Source organism: Chlorocebus sabaeus, chromosome 20 (genome assembly GCF_047675955.1).
Source record: "Chlorocebus sabaeus isolate Y175 chromosome 20, mChlSab1.0.hap1, whole genome shotgun sequence".
NCBI lineage: Eukaryota > Metazoa > Chordata > Mammalia > Primates > Cercopithecidae > Chlorocebus > Chlorocebus sabaeus.
In genome coordinates this window covers 14,796,656-14,814,245 of record NC_132923.1, presented here as the reverse complement: position 1 = coordinate 14,814,245, position 17,590 = coordinate 14,796,656, and the positions used below count along the sequence as shown (strand labels likewise).

General features: G+C 40.4%; 1 protein-coding gene and 1 pseudogene across 1 annotated transcript in view; one reads left to right on the top strand and one right to left on the bottom strand.

Moving 5' to 3' along the window:
• The window catches only part of LOC140709472 (uncharacterized), a 74,929-nt gene that overhangs the window by 44,158 nt on the left and 13,181 nt on the right, over positions 1-17,590 (top strand). The gene's annotated exons all lie outside the window — the stretch shown is intronic.
• Positions 12,130-15,857, bottom strand: LOC140709351 (transcription elongation factor A protein-like 8; annotated as a pseudogene).

Sequence of the window (17,590 nt, the reverse complement as noted above, 5' to 3'; positions counted from 1 at the left end):
TAAACCCAGCATCCAGAGCACTTTTCACATTTTATTGCATTTTCTTCCATCCTTTCTCTACACATATATGTTTCTGTCTATATAAATTGTATGTATGGATATGTTTTGCAAAATTGGGATAAGACCATGTATGCATTTTGTATCTTACTGTTGCATATAACTTTATGTCATGAGCATTTCTTGCATATGATAAAATGTTTCTGTGAAAGATTTATGTCTGCATAATAGTTCATCATATGAATGCACCAAGGTTTATTTAACCAATTCCTATTCTGCTCTGTGTTTAGATGTTTTTTGTATAAATTTCCGTCCAAGTTTCTCCATTTCCTTTTGCTTTGTAACTTATTCCTAGAAAGGGAATTATTAAGGCAATTAGGGCAAAGAGTATGAACAGTTAATTTTTTTATTTAAAAACATATTTATACTTGGTCATTTTAATACAGACAGCCTTTTAAAAGCCTCTTGCTTTTAGTGCCAAATTAATTTCCAGAAATGTTCCTGTAGTACCGGGTGGCAAACTAAGACCCGAGGGCCAAATCTGTCCTGTGGCCTGTTTTTGTACAGACTGTGAGCTAAGAATGGTTTTTACATGTTTAAATGCTTAGGGAAAAAAATCAACAGAATAATAATACTGCATCACCTGTGAAAATTATATGAAATTCACATTTTAGGGTCCATAAATAAAGTATTTCTGAAGCAAAACTATGCTCATTCATTTACATATTGTCTGTGACTGCTTTCACCTGACAGTGGCAGAGCTGAGTAGTTGCAATAGAGACTATATGGCCTGCAAATCCAAAAATATTTACAATCTGCCCTTTACAGAAATTGTTTACTGATCCCTGCTTTAGTATGTAATCCCACAAGCTGCATATGAAAGTGTTCAGTTGACCACACACATACTAACATTGAAAGCTGGAATTTTTTTATTCTTTGTTAATTTGAGCAAGTCAACAAATACTTACCAAGTGTTTGCCATGGACCAGGCCCTCATGAAAAATACAATTAACTTAGCATTTCTTTGATTATGAGTTAGTATGAGTTTTTCCATAAGTTCATGAAAATTTTTTTGTATTCATATTCTGTGTATATGAAATATTTACATTTCAACTCAGGCATTTACATTTTTCATATCCCTTTGTATGAGCTCTTTATATACAAAGAATATTAATGTCTTTTCAGTCATTTGTTGAAATCATAGTTGTTGGAAATATTTTGCTTTTATTAGATTGTTTGCCATTTATTTATTTATTATTTATTTATTTAGTTTTACTTTTTTTGAGATGGAGTCTTGCTCTGTTCCCCAGGCTGGAGTGCATGGGCACAATCTCGGCTCACTGCAACCTCCACTTCCCAGGTTCAAGTAATCCTCCCACCTCAGCCTCCCAAGTTGCTGGGATTATAAGCATGCACCACCATGCTCAGCTAATTTTTGTATTTTTAGTAGAGACGGGGTTTCACCATGTTGGCCAGGCTGGTCTCGAACTCCTGGCCTCAGGTCATCTGTCTACCTTGGCCTCCCAAAGTGCTGGAATTACAGGCGTGAGCCACTGTGCCCAGCCTAGATCGTTCGCCTTTTAATTGTATGATTTTTTTTTTTTTTTACACACAATTTTGCATTTGTATGTAGTCAAGTCTATTCAATTTTTAAAAATTTTTGGCTGGGCGAGGTGGCTCACACCTGTAATCCCAGCACTTTGGGAGGCCAAGGTGGGCAGATCACCTGAGGTCAGGAGTTTGAGACCAGCCTGGCCAACATGGCAAAACCCCATCTCTGCTAAAAGTACAAAAATTAGCCAGGCGTGGTGGCTGGCGCTTGTAATCCCAGCTACTCAGGAGGCTGAGGCAGGAGAATTGCTTGAACCAGGGAGGTGGAGGTTGCAGTGCGCTGAGATCACACCACTGCCTTCCCTCCAGCCTGAATGACAAGAGCGAGACTCTGTCTCAAAAAGAAGAAAAATTTATTTTAAAAGTATCTTTCCCTGTCCCCAAGTTCAGATAAATATTCACCTTTATTTTCTGTCATTTCTTTAATGGATTCGTTTTTTTTGTTTTTTGTTTTTGTTTTTTTTTGTTTTTTTTTTGAGATGGAGTCTCGCTCTGCCCCCCTGACTGGAGTGCAGTGGCCGGATCTCAGCTCACTGCAAGCTCCGCCTCCCGGGTTCACGCCATTCTCCTGCCTCAGTCTCCCGAGTAGCTGGGACTACAGGCGCCCGCCACCTCGCCCGGCTAGTTTTTTGTATTTTTTAGTAGAGACGGGGTTTCACCGTGTCAGCCAGGATGGTCTCAATCTCCTGACCTCGTGATCCACCCGTCTTGGCCTCCCAAAGTGCTGGGATTACAGGCTTGAGCCACCGCGCCCGGCCTGTTTTTTTTTTGAGATGGAGTTTCACTCTTGTTGCCCAAGCTGGAGTGCAATGGCCTGATCTCGGCTCACTGCAACCTCTGCTTCCTGGGTTCAAGTGATTCTCCTGCCTCAACCTCCCAAGTAGCTGGCATTACAGGCGCACGCCACCACACCCAGCTAATTTTGTATTTTTAGTAGAGATGGGCTTTTGCCATGTTGGTCAGGCTGGTCTTGAATTCCTGACCTTAGGTGATCTGCCCTCCTTGGCCTCCCAAAGTGCTGGGATTACAGGTGTGAGCCACCGTGCGAGGCCGGATTCATTTTTATATTTGCCTCTTTCATCCCTCTGTAATTTTTTTTTTCTTCAACTCCAGCCTATAGAACCTCTGGAATTATTTGTTGTGTGGTATGAGATGAGGATCTTAAATTTTCTTCCAGACAGTAGAAGAATTATTCCAATAGTATTTGTTGACTTATCTTTTTTTTAATCCACTTATCTGTGATGTCACCTTCATCAATTCCCAGTTATGTTCAATGGTGTGTGTGTCTCTTGTTTCTGTTGCTGATTCCTTGTGGATGTCCACCTTATTGTTCCTGATTAGGCCTACACGGAATACAGACGCTGGCAGGATTTTCAGATTTATATCTTGTGTGCACCTCCCAGGTACTACTCCTTTTCTACTGTAAATTTCAGTAGCATCTTTCCTTCGTTTGGTCAATTTGTCACGAATGGAGTAGAAGTTTAGCTCCTAAAGTACACAAATGGTAGGGAACCTTCCAACTAAACAAGAGATGAGGGCCAGGGCGGGCCCTTGCACATAGGTGAACCATGAACCGTGGTGCTCATTCATAACCACTCCAGGTGACAAAGACTTTAACTTTGTAACCTTGGAGGTTGGAGGTTTTCTGGCCAAATAGCATCAACTGGCATAAAAAGAGCAAATATCTGGAAGGGGCTCCCAGAAGAGCTGTTACATGATGCACAGCCCCTAACCTTCTGTTAACAGCTCACCCCAACCCAACCTTGGTTCACAGTGGAGTTATTTCATTTACCAGGTGTGAAAATTGGATTTTACCACAGAGGAGGGGAGTTATTACCTATCAGGTCTGCTCTTTAGGGGAGCAGAGATTGTGGTGGGATTTATTAAAAGAGATTTGCTATGCATGGAACATATAATTAGAGATGTATTCCTTTAAAACTGGATTTGCAATCTTTGTCATTTTAGGAGTGCCGTTTTTTGCGTTCTGTTTTTCTGACAGCCTTCTTTTCCATGTAGGTTGCACACATCCTACCTAGGATCTGAATATTTTATATGGCACCATTCTGCCAAGAGACGGACCTCAGGGGTGTGACATGTGACAAAGAGTACAGCTTGGGGGGATGGTGGGGACTGCCTGTAGTTTGGATGCTGATATTAGTCACACATGATGCCAAGGATGGGGAGGGGACAATAAAGCAATTTTCATGTTAATTAATTGCTATGTAGTCCAGACCTCGGTTTCGTGGAGGTATTAGGGTCATTCTGAGACCCTCTCATGAGGGTACTCTTGAAAATCGAGTTCAGATTTAATTACCTGTTGTTAGAGGCTATGTAAGACAGCCTCAAAGTTATTACCTAGTTAACTACCCTGCTTTTAAAAAAGACACCTTGTTTATTATCATGGTGAACTGGGGGTGGCTGAATTTATTATTGTTTAGCATTTCTAGCACACTTTGTTCTTGCTGAGAGCTTCAAGCGTATTTATGTATGTATATTGGTTGCTCTTCGCAGTACTCCCAAGGGATGAGTGGGTGATAGGTTTTATTATCACCTGCTTTTCCAAGGAGGAAACAGGAGCTCCTAAGAGGCGAAGGGACTTGCCTGGGTTTATAGCTCAGCGCTCCTGCCACCTTGTTAGGGGATCCTCAACAAAATGGTGATAAATTCAGCCCGCTGTCAGCCCAGGAGTACCACCTGTGCTCCATCCTGTATCCCACTAACTACAGTGGGATGCAAAATAAAAACCATCACTAGTATTGGCTTCTCTGTGCTTGGCACTGTCTCTCTCAACCGATCACCTTCCCCATAAAGTCGCCTTATTAACTCTGCTTTTCTTTTAAAGGCTCTGCTGTTTTCCCCACCGCCCAGCTTAGCTCCCTGAAGTCATGTGTGACTCAGCCTTTCCACCCACTTCAGTTGCCCGGGAAGCCATGTAGATTCTGCCACCCAAATGTCTTACATTTGTCCCTTCTCCCTTCTTCCCCCTCCCACTACCAAAATTCGGTCCTCATTACCCGCTACCTGGACTACTGTAATAGCGTCTAACTGGGTTTCCACACTTTCCATCCTAAGTTCTTCTGTCTGGTAAACCTTCCTCAAGTAAGGCTCTGATAAATGCCACTCTCCCACTGGGTCCTTTCTCAGGAGCCTTCCTATTTAAGTGCAGATTTTTACCCTGCACTCAGAGGTCACTTTCCTTTTTGGCGTTCTCGCCTACTAAGCCACTGAACAACTTTACTGCGCATCAAGAGCTTGGCTAGCAGGCGCCTGCCGTGAGCGATTCTGATTTGGCGGGTCTGCTCCGGGGCCAGGGGACCCGCCCTTAATAGGCCTCCATGTGATCCCAGTGCTCTGGACCCTCTGGACCACACACTGCTCTCGCAGGCTTTTCCCAAGCCCGGAGTCTTCAGCCCCTGTGCCCGGCTATGCTGTTCTTTTACCCTGAAACGCTCTCTCAGCCCCCTCTCCACCTGTTGAAATTTTTCTCATGCTTTAAGGCCCAGCTCAAATACTTCCTTCTTCAAATACCTTCTTCACTGCCTCCTGGCAGTGAAGAATTTTCTGATTGTTCCAAATGGATAAGATGCAAACTCCTTAGCCTTAAATTTAAGATGCCCTGTTTTACAATTCCAGGCCCATCCTCCTGCCTTCCTGCCTGGTTCCTCCACTATCGCTAAGCGCTCCCACCACACCGAAATGGTTCTCAGCATAGGCCCTTTACACATACCTCCGCCAGGAATGTGGTTCGCTCTCCCTCTCTCTCTCTCTCTCTCTCCCTCTCCCCCCACCCAACCCCGTCTCTCCTAAACTTACCCTGCTAGATAGACTCGGCTCATATGTCACTTACTCCGTGCCACATCCATCACAACGACAGCCTTTCTAGACTCTTCCCCGCCCCTATAGCCGCTAAGTCACTCCCTCCTCTGTGCTTCCCCAGACTTTATACGCCCGAGAGAACCCAACGACAGTAGCTTACTTGTGGTTTATCTGTTTAACTTGAACGCTAGGCAGTGAACTTGGCTCAGGCTGTGTTCTGAGGACCTAGCCCGGAGTCCACAGGCAGTCAGTCCTTCTAGAATGCACGCATGAATGGATCTCTTGCTTCCCAGCCGCCCTCCCCCGGAACAGGCTTTGCTCTTTGCACCTCTGGCGTTGCGTTTCTCTTCCTGCCTTTTTTGTACTTCCTTTACTCACCCTACTAGATTGCAAGCCCCCTTGAGGGGAGAAACCTTGTGGGATTTTGCTCCCTATCCCCAAGTCTGGCGCCTTAACCATGGCAGGAGGGCAGTAAACGTTTGTTTAATTGAGTTGTAGGATGTTGTGCCCAGCTAGCTGCTAAACAATCTCATTTAAGGGGTTAACTAATAACACTCTGAGAAGTTCTTCTCCTTAGGGGGCATTTGCATTTTAATGGGAATCTTAAAAACTCAAAGGAAATGTTCTCTAATGGTGGGATTTCAGGCCTTGTAGGGAGGCGTGTGTGTGTGTGTGTGTGTGTGTGTGTGTGTGGTGTTTGATGGGGATTAGGGAAGAGTTCCTCCAGCCCAGGGATGTTTCCACTTTTCTGTGCTATGGGCCCCCATGAACAGTCTCGTGAAGCCTATGAACAGAATAATAATTTTAGACACATAAAATAAATTACTTAGGATTACAAAAATAGGTTATAATGAAATATAATGATCTAAATATTTTAAAAGTCAAGTTTGTGATATAGTAATATGTGCTTCTTTATTAGAGCATTAATTAAAAGTCTACTGGCAGGTCTTATAATTATTGTACTGCCATAGTGATGACTGTAAGCGATATTTGGGATATCTGTGATTCTGCTGGTTAAAACATCATGAGCTGCTCATACCACCTTGATCTGTTGCCTGGATCCATAATTGAAGGAAATGATAATTTTCATTAACTAATGGAAGCAAAGATGTATTTTTTTTCTCCATCCAAGTTCTAGCCTTAGTTTCCGTTGCGGACTCAAGGTTAAGAGGCCCGACTTAGCTGAACCCTCAATATGATGTGGGTGGTCCTGAAGCCAGTGCCATTTCGGACCCTAGGCTTCCTTTTCTATTCACCGCTACTTTGACCTTGAACTCTCAGATTCTTATTTTTCACCCTTTAACAAAAAAGGACAGTGTACATTGACTTCATTTACAGAAATATGAAATAAGATGAAACAAAAAGGATTGTTTGGGTTCTCCCTCTATCACCAAGGCATCAAGATGTCAGACTTTGGGAGAAAGAGAGGCTCACTAGTTTCCTAGCGTGGGAGCACCCCCTCCCAGAAGTGCTATCGATGGGGTGGGGTGGGGCGAAGCCAGGAGGAAGAGGAGGGTTTGTCCCAAATTCAGAGGTGGGAAAGCAGTTGCAGAGTTTACCTGAGAGTCTCTGCTAGCTCTTTCTAAAGTCAGAAGCCAATATCGTGACCAAAGAGCACTGTTGTAGGGGTGGGCCAGCATCATATCCCCAGTGACTAAGTGAAATACTGCTTTTGAGACCCTGCACTCCCTAATGCTGATGTGATTTCTCATTTAGGTTAAAGTGTTTGTTCAGTTTTCTTTTTAAACCCAAAATACAGGGAACATCTTCAATCCATTCCCAGTTATCTTTGTGTATTTTAGTCATTTAGAGGCAATTTTCCTCCAGACAGATTTACCCTACTGTTTGCCATGCCTTGGGGCTTATACATAACTCTGCTCTCAGTGGGTGCATGCTTAGAGGATATCAGTGAATTTTAACATTACCTGGACATGTTGTTACCAGGGTGAGCACCCTATCAGCCCAGGCAAACCATCATCCCTGCTCCTAATGGTAGTGACACTGAAAGCTTTACCCTTGACATCTTCCTTTTCTCTTGCATATGTTTTCCTTTGGTGAGCTCATTCATTTTCCTGGCTTCAGCTCTCACCTCTGCACCTCCAGCCTGTCCTCTCACCTGGCAAGACATCTCCATTTTGGTGTTCAGTCACCCATAATTCTAAAACTTTACTCTCTTTCGTCTTTTTACAAATCAGCTTCACTTTTCTAAAACACAGCTTTATTGAGGTATAATTTACAAACCATAAAATTTACCCATTTTAAGTGTATGATTTAATGATTTTTTTGGTAAATTTACAGTGTTGTGCAACCACCACTAAAATCCACTTTTAGAACATTTACTTTACCCCAAAAAGATCCCTATACTATCTGCAGTCGATCCCCATTCCCACCCCCACTAATCTGCTTTCCGTCTCTATAGATTTACGTTTACAGGACATTTCATGTAAATGAAATCATGCAATATGTAGTCTTTTTGCATCTGGCTTCTTTCAGGCTTCTTTTGCTTAGCAAAGGGGTTTTGAGATACATCCATGTTGTAGTGTGTATCAGCAGTTCATTTCCTATTGCTGAATAATATTTCGTTGTATGGATAGATTGCATTTTATTTAACCATTCATCAGTTGATGGACATTCAGATTGATTCCACTTTTTGGCTATTAGGAATAATACTGCTAGGAACATTCACATACAATTCTTTGTGTAGACATACATTTTTATTTCTCTCAGACACCTAGAAGTAGAATTTCTGAGTCACATGGTAAACTTACATTGAACTTTTTAAGAAACTGCTAAACTGTTTTTGAAGGTGACTACAGCATTTTACATTCCCACCAGCAATGCATGAAAGTGATAGTTTCTCCCCATTCTCACCAACACTTACCATTGTCTTTCTTTTTTATTATAGCCATTCCTAGCTGATGTGTAGTAGTAGCTCACTGTAGACCAGTGTCACTTTTTATTTTATTTTTATAGAAATGAGATCTTGCCATCTTGCCTAAGCTGGTCTCTAACTCCTGGGCTTAAGCCATCCTCCTGCCTCAGCCTCCCAAAGTGCTAAGATTACCAGCATGAGCCACCAGCACATTCTACCCAGTGTCATTTTTTAATTCGTCTCACTTCTGACCATACTGCCCCCACTTTCCGCCAATTTTATGGCTAGAAACCAAACACACTATTCTTCCTTCCTCTTACCTTTATATGCTTCAGAAGTAAGCTGCTACAATCTTCTTCAGCTAGCACCTGAATCTCCTACTTCTTCATTTATCTTTACATTGCCCTACCTGAATCTGCATCATTTCACACCTGAATTTCTGCTGTTTTCTGGCTTCTCTCCTTGCCTGTGGTAGCTCTTTCTTCGAATCTTCCTTCGTATAGCTGCAGATTAATGGTTAAAATAGTAACATGAAAAGAGCATGCATGGATATGGAATCGGGGGATCTGTGTTCTAGTTCAGGAATCACCACTCATCATCACGTGACCTTGAACTAGTCTCTTAACTTACCTGAGTCCAGCTCCTTTGTTAAGTTACTTAACCTCTCTGAGCCCCAGTTTCCTCATATGCAAATTAAGGATAATTATAGAACCTTTCTTATAGAGTTGTTATATAATACATGCAAAGCCCTTAGCACAGTGCCCGGATGTATGAGGAACACTCAATCAGTGCTGGCAAATGTTGTTATTTTAATGATTATTATGACTATTATTATTAGTCATTATGATGGGAGCTATCTACTAGGCCTATCAGATGGTTGTCATAAGGATCAAGTGTGGCTGTGAATATAAAAAATACTTTGAAAAATACCGTGCAAATTGCAATGGTGTTATTTTTACATGTTTTTTTCCCTTGCATAAGGAGAAAGGCAGTGCAGGATAGCAGCAAGAATACAGACTTTGCCATTAGCCTGGCATTCAAATCCGGACTGTGCTTTTTAACCGTTGCGAGGCTTGAACAAATCATTTACCCTCTCCATTTCGGTTTTCTCATCTGTAAAATGGGTATAATTATAAATCACATTCAGGATAATGCTGTCAGAATGGTGCCTATTCCACAGCCAGTATTCTGTAAACTGTAGCTTTTTTTAAAAAAAACCCTCAGTGTATTCTTCTTATATACTTTCTCTAAATTATATTCTTCATAATTAATTCCCACCTTATTTATCTATCTGTATTCCCCACTGATCCTAACACATACATTGAAGAGAGGCTATAATGTGGAAAGATTAAGCATTTTCACCTCAGGCTGACTTTGGCTTTAATCTCAGCTCCACCACTCTCTAGACACATGACTCAGCACAGTTACCTTACCTTTTTAAGTATCTAGCCCCTCAACTGCAAAACAGTTGAGGGAGAGCAATTCATACCTCATGGGGTTATTGTGTATATAAATAAGATCATAGAAAGTCCTTAGAATAGTGCTTGGCACATGCATATACTAAATACTCAATAAACAGCGGCTGCCATTATGTTTGTTTCTACTCACCTTTACCACTATCATTTTCTGATTCACTACCCGCACATAAGCTGTGCTCCTTTCAGTCTCTGGCTTGACTCCTTGTCTCTCCCTCCTGGCCGTCCTCCCCTCCTGGAACTGCCCAAATCCTATTCTTCAAGGCCAGTTCAGCTTCTGATCCTTCACAAAATTATCACACACTACTCCAGATTCTAATCATTGCTTCTCATCCCGCCCTCCCACTCCCCGGAAATCTATCGTTTGTGCAGTGTCTGTAATTCTGTTTAGAAATTAATTATTAAACATCTTCTGTTGTAGTTGTTTCCTCGACTGGACCGTAAGGTTGTGGAGGAGGGATATTTATTCAGCTTCCAATGAAGCTCTCACTCTGCTTAGTTTGGCACTAGACACGTAGTAGGGGCTTATTAATGCTTGACTGATAAACAATAACTACGAAAGCAAACACATAAAAGTAATTGTGAGATTTTACAAACAGGGGTTCCTTAACCACCTGGATAGTGCCCTCAGTGACTGTGAATCAAAAGTGAGCCTGAGCAGTGTTATTCCAAAACACTTGCAGAGAGTAGAGAAAAGAGCAGTTGATGCAGAGCCCCCAAATCAAGGTCAGCACTGTTTAAGTTAGCAAAGCCTGTCTTTACTGGCACTGATGACCTTGTTTTTGTTTTCCTCATCACTTCTTGGCATCTCTCGCCAATCTCAACCACTTCTTCCAATCCCAGAGGACTTGCTGCCCTCAGAAAGCCCTCTGAGTATCTTTCCCTCTATCTTGAATTTCTGGAGAAAGTTCTCCAAGCTTCAAAATTAGCCTTTTCTTTCTTCTCCACGATATTCCCTCAGTACAGTTAGCAGTTAAGGAGGATAGAGGCCTGGCCAGATAACTTATTAAAATGAAACAGGGCTAACCTTTTATTATGTTATCCCCGCCAGGGGCTGGGCGAAATGACATCTTAAATCCAAAGTATGAATTTCTAATGTCAGAATTTACAAGAGTGTGTCAGGAGAGTTGAGGATTTATCAGTAAGCGAGGTTGGGTGTGAGAATGAGTGAGGTATTGAGGGGGTAGCCTTTCAGTGTCCCTAAAATCTCCCCACAGGGCAATTCCATTTTGGAAAATCCAGAGATGACCAAATGCAACAATAAGAACCAACATTTATCGGGCACTTAACTATGTGCTAGGTACTATTCCTACATGTCTACAGTCACTCATTTATTCCCACACTACTCTGGGAGAAAAATACCTATTATCAGTACTCCACTTTATGCGGGGGGAGAAAACCCTAGAGAGGTTAAGTAATTTTTCCAAGGTTATATAGCCTGCTCATGGCAGAGGTAGGATTCAAAATCAGGTGGTTTTCACCCAGAAGTGGGTTTTTGAATCACACGTCTCCCCTTGTAAACATTCTGAGAAAACAGAGGAACAAACTTCCTGAGAAACAAACCCAGGTATTATCATTATTACCATCACCATCATCATCACAGCAAACAAGGTGCTGTCCCTGTGTATGCAGGGCACTGCATGAGGTGCTGAGAAGACAAAGAGGCATCCAGCCCCACTGTATGCCTGAATCAACCTGACCCTCAGATTGCCTCAAGTGCTTCCACCTCTGTGAAGTAGTTCTGCTCATGTCTTCTCCCTCAAATAATGTATTTCCTCTGATTGCCGATTTACTTTTTGTTTCTGCTCTGCCATTTATTTATTACCTTCTATCTTGCATTGCGGTTATTTATATACACTGTCACATTGCTAGGTCCTTTGCCTGGCTGACTCCTACACATTCTTTAAGATTCCACTCAGGTCTTATTGCATACCCTGACTCTCCTGCCGGGACTAGATACCTCTCTTCTGTATTCCCAAACACTTGGCATTTATTCATATTCTGCCACTCATTATAACTGATTATAAGTGTTTACTTGTCAATATTTTTAACAAGCTAGATCCCAGATCCCAACATCAGGGGAGTTAAGTTATACTTTTTTTGAATCTTCAGTACTTTGCACAATACCCAGCACATGGTAGGCACTTAGTAAACTCTTTTTTTTTTTCTTATTAATGAATGAACCCTCCATACAAATCTGATTATACTTTGAAAACAGAATTGAATGTCGGATTCATTTTTTGTATCCCCCAAGCCCTGCACTTAGTAGTTGCTCAATAAATATTACGATAAATAAATAATTGAAAAACAAAAGAGATGTGAGATTCTGCTCTTGGGATATGGGGGAAGACTGGGACCTAGAGTAAAAGTTTGCATATCTAGGCTATATTTTTAAGTTGATTATAATAAACATCTACCACTAAAATAGATGAGAGAGAAAACATTGTTTTTGACCAAAATTACTTGGCTACAAAAATATAGTTTAATATCTAAACCCAGGTCCATATGACTCTAAAACCAGTATTGTTTCTGTTATACAATATTGTTGAGAGCTTTTTTTTTTTATCTGTAATAATTGCCAGTTTATTCCTCTGGCTAAGAGATCCAGAGGTAATTTGAGGTTTACATTTCTTTTTTATTGTTCTTTCATCAAGAGTTTAGTTGCCCCCATTGCCCTCATAAGCTGGTTGCAAATTATTTGACTCTTACTTGTAAAAAAAATCCTTAATTCTTTTTGTGTGTGAGACACGTGTTCACTAAAAAGCACATATAAGCAAAAAGAATAAAAAGAAGCAAACAAATAAAATTTCACATCACACAGAAATAAGCTTGGTTAAGTTTTTGATGTATGTTATATGGATGCATGTATACACACATGCACACACACAAAGTTTGGAATTTTATCCTATATATGTGAGCTGATATTAAATATGCTGCTTTGCCATAACCTGTTATGTTTTACTTTACAACATGGAATGAACACATTCCCACGCAAATGTGTGAAAGTTTCCAATTGAGAAATAGACCTGGAAAATGGGTCAAAATCCAAAATCCAATGAGGTGCTGGTACCAAGGAAACTACCTAAAACAAAATTTCATCAGATTATTAAAAGTAAAATGGAGGTCAAAGATACAACAGAAAATGCTAACAGAAAGCAAGCTTGGGCCAGATTTTAATATTAGGCAAAAATGAATTCAAGGCCTAAAGCACACAGGATAAGGACAGCTGCGTGAATGTCTTTGCTTCCAATGCATCATCACAAACTTGTTTCTTACTCTTCTTCTCTCTTCCCTAAGCCTTTCAAGCTCATCTACTCCTCTTATCATTTCTTCAGGGTTCAAAGGCCTGACGGGTGTGTCCTCTTTAAATCCCTGGCCAGGCTGTTTCCTTCTGCCTCCTGGCTTACACCTTCTTCGGAAGGTTGACGATTTCCTTCTGCCTCCTGTGGTACATCCTCCAAAGGGCGATCTTCCTCGGCCTTTGGCATGTTCTGTGGTTTTCCTTCATTTTCTTCACAAGACTTTTGCATATTGAGTATTTTTTATTTCCTTTTTGAATACATTAATCCTGAAAGGATCTTGGGCACTTTTCTCCTTCTCCAGCAATAGGGAGCTGCTACAGGGAAACAGGCCCTGGACGATAAGGCATATTGTTGAGATCTTAAGGTAGATAGAGGGGCCCTCATTGGGCCCAGAAGAACCAGCGGGGCTTAAATAATTAAAAAGGAATAGACACTGCATGAACTATGTAAAAAATGGTGGTATATGTAAACTGCTTTTTAAAGAAAGATCTATCTGGCAAGAGCATGTAGAATTGACTGATGAGGGGAGAGGCTGGAGGCAGGGATATCTATTGCAACAGTCCCATCTTGGAAACAGAAAACAAGAAATTGATTTAAGGAGGAATTTGTGGACACTGGTGATGAGAGGAGACAAAGACAGAAGATGTTGAGTCAGGATTACCACAAAGTTTTAAGTCTAAGTGAAAGATATAGGGAATTCAGAAGTGAGACTTAATCTTGACAGATGGTGAGTTTGCTTTTTGACATGTTAAGTCACTTTAGATGAGCAAGCTGAGTAGGTAGAAATGCAGGATTAAGTTCAAGAGAGGCCTGAGCTAGACCTGTAGATGTGCTGGTCATAGCTAAAGTTCTTTAAACTTCAAAGAGATGATAGCTAAAGTTAGGAGAGTGAAATGACCTAGGGAAAATTGGAGAGAGACAAGATCAAAGAACCAAAAACTTTAAAGAACATCCACAATTAGGAGACAATGGGAAGAATTTAAATCAATGAAGAAGGCAAAACTGTAATATCACCACATCTTGGAATTAACAACTAAAAAGAGATTCAGGGAGGAAAGGATATTCGTTACATGAATTTGGCAATTAGGTTTGGCCATATTGGACAGAGCATTTTGGTAGAATGGTTGGGTTAAATTACAGAGGAGGAAACACAATTGTTGTGGCAGAGAATGTAGGTTGCCCTCTAGATAAATTGGGAATTGAAAAAAAAGGGGGGGGGAAAAGGGTACTAATGTAAGAAAAATTTTACTGAAGATTCTAAAGAGTAAGAAGCCAATGGATGGGAGAAGAGTGAGCAAGGTCCTTCAGAGGTGAGATGAGATGACAAGGTTGGTCTTGCAGTGTAGAAGAAGTATGGATAGAATTTGGAATAATTGCTGTGGAAAATGATAGAGACAACAATGAGGATACATAAAAGGATTACAAAGTGGTAAGTAAAGAAATTCAATGCCATCACCTTAATTTTGGTTGGGATCCATTTTATTGGCTTCATGTTTTTTCTAGCAATATCTGGTTGACCAGATGTGGAAACAAGGAAGTGAAAGTACATCTTAGCATTGGGAGTTTCCATGGCCAGAATGGTGGATGGTCAAGGATTCCATGGAGACAAAGTGGCCAGTGAGTGCAACCTGAATGCAAACCATAAAGGTGAAATCAAGGCTGAAATAGTTGGGTAGTAATTCTAGAGAAACTGGGAAGAGATTGATTGTGTGAGCTGGGAAGAGTCCAGTAGCACAGGCTGAAATCAGGAAAAACAAAATAGGTCATCTGGAGGGCAAAATTCCTACGGAAATGTCTAGGAGAATTAAACAAAGTAGTAGAAACACCCAGAATTATTGTTGGGAAAGCAGTTATGAATAAGAAATGAGGCTGGGTTCAGTGGTTTATGCCTATAATCCCAACCCTTTGGTAGGCCAAGGCAGGAGGATTGCTTGAGGCTAGGAATTTGAGACCAGCCTGGGCAACATAGGAGACTATCTCTAAATAATAAATTAGTGGAAATTGAGGAAGAAAAGGAAAGTGAGATTCTAAGAATTGATGTGAAGAACTGGTATGAAGATCAATAGATTTGGAGAGAAATGGTTAAAGCATGTGGAACACGTAGATTGTCCTTTGCTCAGGCATGATGGACAATGGTTAAATAGGAAAAGTGGTAAGGATCAGGATCATTATGTCAATCATTTAGGGCTCAGGAAATGAGAATGTCATAAAACCTGAATTTTAGAAGGTAATGAGAATAGGAAGCACAACCATGTAGGTTTGAGGATGAAAACAAAGGGGAAGCATTGGTGGTAGGATCTGAATGTCACTTCAAAGCTTCATAATAATGGTGACTCTGATTCCCAAGTTGTGAAGAACAGGTATGTGGTGACACAGAACAAGACTCAAGCTCTCATCGAATGCCAGGGGCCTCAGGTGAAGCTGCAGGAGGAAAGGAGGCGGGAAAATTGATTTCCACCTAACAAAGGAGACAATTAGTTTTAAATTTTCAAGCCAGGGATGAAGCTCTGGGACTCCCCCATTGACTTCAATAGACTGGTGAAAAGTAGGATAAGGAGATTTGTTTCTTTTTCCTAGGAAACCTAAAAAAGAAATAATTTCCTGGCCATGTTATCACAGCATTGGGGCACAGCACTATGAAAGTCAAGAGATTAGATTGCCTTTCTAATGGTTAGATGCTATTCCATTCTTACCCTTCATTTTCAATCATTAATGACTCTCTTGATAGTATTCTTTTGAAGCTGAAATTCACCAGTTTTGGTGAACAATGAGGTAGATGAACTGGTAATAAATATTAATAGTACAAGCAGCAGGAGCCCACGGACAAGCTGAGGGCTTTGACCAAGGCAAGAATTTGTTAAGCCTTCTCATAACCCTGATACCAGCTGGCCGAGTGGGCTCAACCTTTCTTAGTCTTGGTTTCATCATTTCTGAGGTAGACTTTCATATTCTCTCCTACAATAATAAATATTGTTAGGAATGAACAATCATTGTAATTTAGAATACTGCTGTGGAGTCTTGGACTCAAATTCTAGTCCCTAAAACTGAGCATAATCTTGGCAAATCATTGAACTTTTATGCCTTAGCATTCTGTAAGACAGGATGGAATTCCTTCCAATCCTAAAATTTAGGTGTAAGTTTATCAAGAACTGAGGAAACAAAAGCACTTGTTGCCTCAACTTGAAAGTGGAGTTTACAGGTGGAAAAACTGGAGGCAAACCTAACATAAATGCTATGATTAGCTAAAGAACTAAGAAGTCAAACTTACATCATCTATGTTTGCAACACAGTGAGTGCTCATCATTATGAGAAGCAAATTTCAGTAAGTGAGAAAATCAAAACCAAGTCTCTTTAGCATCAAAATCCTTTATTTTTAGCAATTTTACCATTTGGGTAAAAAAATGATTTCTTATCTTAAAATTTCTAGAGTAGCAGTAACAGTTTGAAGCTTTTATTCATAGGATGCTTTTAAAAAAGCATTTCATTATCCATTAATGTTTATGTATATACCGTGTGTTAAATCCTTATACACCAAAATAGAATTCTTTCTCAAGTGAGATGAAAATGCATACAAGGTAGAAAATTCAGAGCGCAAAAATTCTAGTAAAATAAATTATTTAATAGAATAAATTCTATTTTAAAACACATTTCTATCCCATCCGCAATGTAGCTAAATTACCATTTCTATGGAACCTCTAACCTTTAGATTTCATGACTTTTAGCATGCTTAAATTCTCAATATTATTATTCTTTTACCCTAGTGTCGTATGTTTAATATTAGTTTGTATTTTTCTTCTGATTCAATAATAATTTTGAAGTTTGACACATATGGCTGCATGAGGGCTTAATGCTTAGTAAAATGGCTAAGACTTTCTTTTAACATGTGTATTATTGTTATTGAGTTTGTTTTGAGCTTGCTGAGCAGAGGTGATCTGGTCTGGGATTCCCCCCAGGCCAGAGCTTATTTTGGCAGTGGTTTTCTCATACAGATAAGTTCTGTAAGTTCCTTCTTTCCACCTCTTTCCACCTAACATTAGCAATCCCAAATGTTTCTTGCATATTCCTGATTTGGTTTTCTTTTCTAATACCATAAGAAAAGTCCGTTAGGTCCATACCTGACTTTTTCCTCCTGCCTTTTCTTACAAGGGTTCTTAGCTATGTTACATCAAATATTCTATGCCCCAAACTTAACAAAAGGCATTTAAATTATTTTCTGTTTGGAATTCTTCAATTGATCTTAATATTGTTTATACCAACTATTGCCTTTCTTCTTTAATTTATATCCTCAGTCATGACAGAAGACAAAGAGAAAATACCTTGCCACAGTTTTTCATAGGATCTAAGCAGGGGAGGCAGGGTATAGTAACTTACATTGACCAGTTAAAGAGTTTTAAATGATTTCTAAAGCAGATCAGCTTTATCATTTAGGGCTCTCTTGACCATCCTTTACAACTAGCACCATTCCTTAAAAGGTTGCCCAAGGAAGTTTTCCTTTAGGAAGGGAAACCGACACAGGA